Consider the following 7,500-nt stretch of genomic DNA (forward strand, 5'->3'; position numbering starts at 1 on the left):
CTTTCTATTTCAGAATTACAACTAATTAAAGGTTTGAGTTTGGCTGCTCTTTCTAGTGAGTCGAATGTCCTATTATGGCCATTCCGTATATTGTTGAATGTATAGTATATAGTCTTTGACTATCTTTCCTTTCTCACTAGACCGCTGGTAGCAGAGAATTTTTTGTAGAATTTTTTGCTACCCTTATATTTATTTATATATATATATATATATATATATATATATATGTAGAAATATGTGTGTATATATATATATGTGTGTGTGTGTGTGTGTGTGTGTGTACGAGCAGACATACCCGGCATTGCTGGGGATTCAAATGGCAAAGTTGGTATATAATATATTCCAGTCATTTTGAAACAGGTGATATGGGAAAGTGCAACATTGACAACAAAACATTTGTAGAGTAAATGCTGGGCTAATTCAACTAAGCAACATGCTATGCGTCCGTCTGGAGTGTTTCAGGCCCTAACCTGTCATGCAAAATTGGAGGTGGGGTTTGTGTGATTTTTGAACGCACCAAAAAGCTGTCAGTGGATATACTCTCCTTTTAGCAGTGTGCGCTGTGTCTAACACGATACATCATCGGAAATTTTGACACCTCACGTCTGGTTTGTTGTCCTACATCACTCATAGAGTAAATTTGTGGTTGTTCATTCGCGGGTACCAGAGAACCAATGAGAGGATACACTTGCCCTTGAACTTTGACGTCGGCGTAAATTCATGTTTATCTATCTTCTTAGATTCACCAAACGATGTCATTTGAAATGCAGAGTTGATATTGTTCAGAAAATCCTTTGACTTGATGGAAGCGCCTTCTAGAAGATTTCTAAGGGGTTGAGATGGTAGTGTTGGCAATGATACCTGTCCGAATATGTTGTCATCTATTGCATTGTTTTAAGTTCTAAACGATAATAAATACCCTGAAGTTCTATTTATATGATGCTATTTCTATTTTTTCACAGAACCGTTTCATCTCAAAGAAATCTCTCGACGATAAACCTGATGACACACCAAGTAAGAACTAATTTTATAGCTAAAGTCTTTTACCCGTGTCTACTTAACTAATGATTTATAATTTTAGCAACTTTGAATTAGTTCCACATTACTATCCATATGTCCACAATAATATATACTGAGGCACTTGCCTGAATTCATTTTAAAATATATAATACATTACAATAATTTCCTAAATAAAATGTTACTCTAATATACTATGCCATTTATTGAGTGTATATGAGTATATATGCAGCGCTACGTCGAGAATTGTACCAAGCCCTCTTCATCTGAGAATCAAATGCCCGAGCTGTCGCTTCACTGCGTTTATATCTACAATTCAGCATTCTGTCCACTCTTGTGCTTCCAATAATTCGTGAATAGAAACCCGAAATAATTATGTTCCACTTTCCTACAAAGTCGGTATTTGTCAACCCTGCCTTGGTGTAGCCGGCAGCCAATCCATTCAATGCACGTTGTTGGTGACAATCAGATGAATCACGTAGCAGCATGTCGTCTACAAATAACAGTCGACCGATCACGTAGAGATGAATTAGGAATCCTCTACCACAATGGCTGCGCATATTTAACCAGATCACAAAAAAGAATGTGAGATGGGGCACTAACAATGCACACTTCAACTAAGTGAAACATTCACGTTGAAAACTTTCGACTTTTACATAAATACAATCATTTGAACATCCATATAAGTACTTTATGGCAACCAGTATTTGCCCATTAAACTCACCTTCATGGTAAACCATCCGCAACATGCCCCACGGCACGTGATCTTGTGCCTTTTCTTGGTTTACAGCGTATAAACCTTGGAAATATTTCAGTGTTTGCTGGAAGATCTGTCTTTGAACGATTATCTGGTCGGGTGTACTGCGTCCCGGACAGTAATCTTGGGCGCGACAATTTCCCTACATATCTTTTCCTGACATCTAGTGTAGACTTTTCTATAATTAGAACACTCTCTTTGGTCTGTGTTTGAAAAAATTGTGATTGTCACCCCATATTACCATTGCCTTGGTGTGTTTTCCACAGGTCCCATCCACCTAGCATACATTGGTCACTCAGAGAATACCATTTGTATTTAAGGTTTCTAAAATATCAAGCCGAACGTCCTTATCATCAGCAGCTTTACCACTTTTAAGTGAATTTAGCTCAAATAAGCGTTCAACCGAAGAAGAACCTGCCGAATAAAATAATACAATCACGAATCCATTTCGATGTCCAGCTTCATTCAGGATGGTCACTCCCAATTTGGATGCAAAAGTCTCCACAATTTTATATCTGATCCCAGCATCCACAGCGGCTTCCAACTGTAGTCTGTAGGTCGCACTGGACTTACCAATTTCCAGTGTTCGGCAGACTGTAGGGATTCTCAGGTTTTCAGACATTTAGGTAGTGACGAGTTGACAACTCCGCCACTTCCTTTTACCCGAACGTTCAGCAAAGAGTGAAAGATGACCGAAATCTATCACAAACCTCTGTCACCAAGTATTTCTATATAAGGTACCCTTATAAATATCCCTGTCTTCAAATAATATCTATACCAGAGAGAGGAGAGTGTGTATCCTGCACTGAAGGCTGCTATGACCTCTCCATTAAGTTCACTGACGACATTCCTTCCAATCAATCCTTCTCACGGTTATCAGTGCCAAGGTGTGCACTGAAGTCTCCTTGCAGGACAAATGACTTTACCCCAAATATATCTAATTCTGAGTGTGAATTTGCCAAGAAAGGATTCGTATTTGAGCTCGCTGTTTGCTGCATATACTTACAGCAGCCAAAGTGGCCCTTCATATTCAGCCTTATTTTCAAGAGGTGAACCCTCACACCTAGTAAGTTTCATTCCATAATACTATCCGAATGCTGGGAATTGAGTGTATCCTAATCCCACCTGTGCTGACATTGTTGGCACCACAGTTGCGTAGTGGAGTTTCAAGCCTATATCCAAGAGTACGCTATCGGAGAAACGAAATTTTGTAGAGGAGACTCCGATCATATCTTACAGGCAGATTATATCTAACAATTTTGTCTTTTTAATTCTCAATTATTAAGGGTTGTTCCCTTCTTGATCTGCTTTGTTGTCCTGAGACCGTCAATTTTGTGCTCTCAACCCACGCACCCCAGATCAATTTGCAGGCTTCTTGCTGGTTGCACCGGTATTGGGTGGGGTGTGCTATACATTTATCGACAAATGATGCGGTATGGTTGTTATTTTCATATTGTAGTTATGATGGCCTTATTTGCGCCGAGCTCCAAACTGATATATGTAATTGACCGATGAATATTCGCACCTGGCGAATATTTTATCATTATTCTATTGAGTTTTATCATTATTCTATTGAGAAGTATATATACTCATACCCAAGTTTACGTATCATACATACATCCGTTCATAGCGGAGACCGATACACATTCTGATATTCTGATATTAATCTCTCAAATCTTTGACATCAACGTCAACAACAGGCTCAACAGACAAATGTCTTTTTTCTTTCTTTACAATTTATTCTTATTATTTACATCTTTCGTTCTGACTTTCATTCATTCACTCGTTCTTTCTTAAATTCTATATTTCTCTCTTCTCCATCAATTCCTTCCCATCCAACAACCTACTTTGTAAATGATCCCCCAATTCTTTCTTTTAAACTAAATTATTTCATTTTAATTTCGCAGAACCCGGTCTCGGATCATTGTATACCCGGTGGGGCAGAACAACTTGTCCTCCTTATTCAAAACTTGTATATGACGGTTAGTATACTTTATATTTCTCACCTCTCATTCTCTTTTTGTCTTTCTCTTGTTCTCTTTTTATACCTCTTATTCTCTCTTTTTGTTGCCTCTCTTTCTCTCTCACCCTCTCTCTCACGCACATGCACACACACTCACCCTTTGTCGAGTTGTTTGACATATACATTCTCAATTCCTCTTATGATATGTCACGTTTCAAACGTCTATACCTGTAGACTATACAGACACTACACAAGACTGCTTACTCCTTTGTAGGTATTTGGTCAAATCAGAATATTATATGTTGTCTACTACGGAACATGTGAAAAGGATGTTGTCTAACCACAGAATATAGATATCTCTACGTTAAATTACAGACAGGGGCTGGACTGAAAACCACCATGGCGATCAAGAAGTTCAGGCTGACCAGCTTTGGATTGTAGATATCAAATACCGAGGCTGCTAACTGGTGATCAATTGTACTGGCTACGGATGGTAGTATTGTACGTGAGTGACCAGAGCTGAATAGTGGCCACTTGACTATCATTAACTAGAGTGCCCAGTGATCGTAGGTGTGGGCTAAATTGAAAAGAGACTATTAGAATTGATGACAGTGACTGTAAACGATTAATGAAATGAACGCACAATGTAGAATGAGGACTGGACAAGCCACATACTGTAACTGATGGAAAAAGCTAAGGACTGTATTCATTAAGTAAAATATAGAGAGACTAAATATTAGTGAGAGAACACAACAGAGTACAGAATGCACTTCTATTCTTCTCCGCCTCACCGAAATCGTCCTATCGCTAAAACCTTGTTCTTTTCATGCACCACATCACCTCATTAATTATCCAGTATATCTTTGTAAGGTAATTCCGAAACTTCCAATTCAAAACTGCTGCTACAAACCCCGCTTCGGCAATGAACCTCACATTTCCTAAAAATGTTCTGAATCTGCTCTCTATAAACCCTACACGTATCCTTTATCGGTAGCCCACTTCGCCGTCCATTCATCTTAAGCACTACGCCATCACTGAAACTCACAATCTTTCCTCCCACCTCGTTTCTGCGTATTGCATGAAAAAAAGTCTGTGTGATCATAACGTCTATGTAAGCCTGATTCCTCCGAGTCTAAACGAGAGGTTTAGCCACTGACTCTCGTATGATCGACTAAACAACATTTCATCGACGGTTACCCACCACTTCTCTGCATCTCGTCGTCTCCCCTATTGTCCTACTCAAACCACCAACAATTTCCACCACCCAAAATATCCCCGTTCACACGTGAACATCTTTTCCATTTCGGATAAACACGTGTGCATGCGTTAAAAAATCTTACTTTTTCTCCATCTGGTGACATCCACCGAAAAACACCTACCCCATGCATGCACACATAATAATCCACGTCGTAACCACAAATAGGTACCCGTATACACAAAACATATATATATATATAAATGGAGTTGTATGAAACAATCATACCGCATTATCTCTGGATATCCTTGTTGCTTATTACGATATATATATATATATATATATATATATATATATATATATATGATGAGAAGGCAAATGCACAGCTACGATCTCATACATACCTCAACACACTGCTTACACTCATATAAACACTAACATATACACCACAATTCCTTCACACGCGAGTAAACATGACTTCTTTAAATGAAAAATTGTAATGAATGTTTCCGTTATTTCATATATAATTTTGCTTAATATCTTTTTTACTTGATTTGTTCTTACCAATTCTAGGTGTGGTTGGTGGACTACATTTTAACCATCCTGGTGGCGGAAGTAATCTCTTGTGCCTACCTAACGACCCCATTTGGGCCAATTATACGACAGAAGTTGAAAAAGGTGGTTACATTTATGGTAGTGAATATCAATTAGATTTATACCCAACAAATAAACTCTTTTCTTTTGCTAACGCTGAATCAATTCATCAACACAACGTTCCGTGCGCTGTCTGTTTGACACGACAACCTGCTGTTGTTATGATGTTACCAGCCAGGACACAGTGTTACGCTGGTTGGACAGCTGAGTATTCAGGATATTTGATGAGCGAGTATTATAATGCAAAGGGCAGACATGATTATGTGTGTGTGGATTATGCACCAGAAGCTGATCCAGCGGGTTACGGAAACGAAGATGGAGCTCTACTGTATTTCGTTCAGGCTGCTTGTCATGTCCACCGTATGTCAATGGTCGAGAATTAACCTGCGTTGTGTGCAGTAAATACTGAATAGAATTTACATTCGTTTCTATATGAAAATTTATGTCGGCGAATCATAAAATATAATATAATAAAGCAACATATACGTTTCTTGTAATTGTGTTTCGCAGTATTGTATCCGACTAATATATGTCGTTTAAGAAATTGCTGCTACAAGTTTTCAGAAAATATTCAAAACGAAACAACAGAGACGTCATAGAATGTGACAAATAGCTTAACAAAACGATGTAATCCTCAGGGAATGATTCTAGAATACATTGTATGAGGTTCAGTTTATCAAATTCCAAAGTTGAAATAAAATAATGATTCGTTTAAATGTGTGTTGTATTCCGTCTTAAAATGAAAACAATCCCCAAATGAAACACCTCCGTACAAATATATCACCATTTCATGATCAATCTTCAGAAAACAAGATAAAAGCTTATAACTAACATCACTAAATCATGATGGTTTAATAAAAAAAATACTCCCATACGTATCATTGTAACTACAATCGATGCGATGAAAGCTCTGCAATCCAATCGTGGATATTACCTAATAAAGGATATTTGATATCCACTGAAGAAATACCACAAAATGTTGACTACCTAACTACTTGTCAGGTTACTAACACATTGAAGTTTTCACGAAACACTTTCGACAAGGGTACAAGTACACGTCCCACGATTAACTATTTTCAACCTACATTCACATATTCCCGCGTTTCTACAAAAATCACACACACACAGCCTCGCGTCACATTACACACGCAGCCTCTCATCGTTCCCTGAACACTGATGTGCCAAAATAAAATATGAAACCACCAAGAAATATGAGTACACCTCATGAACAGCATCAACCGAATCTACAGCAACACCACAAAACATCGAGTTCAACAAATTATCTCCGTCTGTAACATAAAACTATCAAACTCGCAGAAGAGGAACTTGCTTCGAGATACATGCATACAATAACTGTAACACACATAAACGACTTAGTAATGAAAGGAAGACGACTTATAAAATATACATTAGGTGGAATCAGTGCAACATGTTGAGTCTTTCACACTCTACCCAGCATGATTGCTCCTTGTATGTGGGAGTTTGTAGGATGGCTGCCAGATAAACGAAGGTATCCGTGGAAAGAGGGATCTGTGGGTGGCAGCACGTTTTTTGTCCGATTAATTGCGTGCCATAAGAATGCTCGATTGTGAAAAAGCTAGAGAAAAAGAATAATAATTAAGTAATATGAAAGCACGAAATGCAAATTGACAAATGAATATATGGAAACATTCAACATGGCGTTTCCAGTGAACAGTATTAGCGCTCAGTGTTAGGCATCAGCAATTTTTGGGTTCGTTAAAATGTGCTAATGGCATATTTCAAACTCTAAATGCAAATTCTGTGCAGAAAGCGGCAAAAACAGCATATCAGTCCAGTGCTGCTCCCTATCGGGTGCCAGTTCAACCGTTATCAAAAGATAAGTGCCCGCATTTTCCCACGTATTTGTGTGTGTGAGTGTGTGTGTCAGTGTGT

The sequence above is a fragment of the Octopus sinensis genome, linkage group LG18, assembly GCF_006345805.1.
Source record: "Octopus sinensis linkage group LG18, ASM634580v1, whole genome shotgun sequence".
NCBI lineage: Eukaryota > Metazoa > Mollusca > Cephalopoda > Octopoda > Octopodidae > Octopus > Octopus sinensis.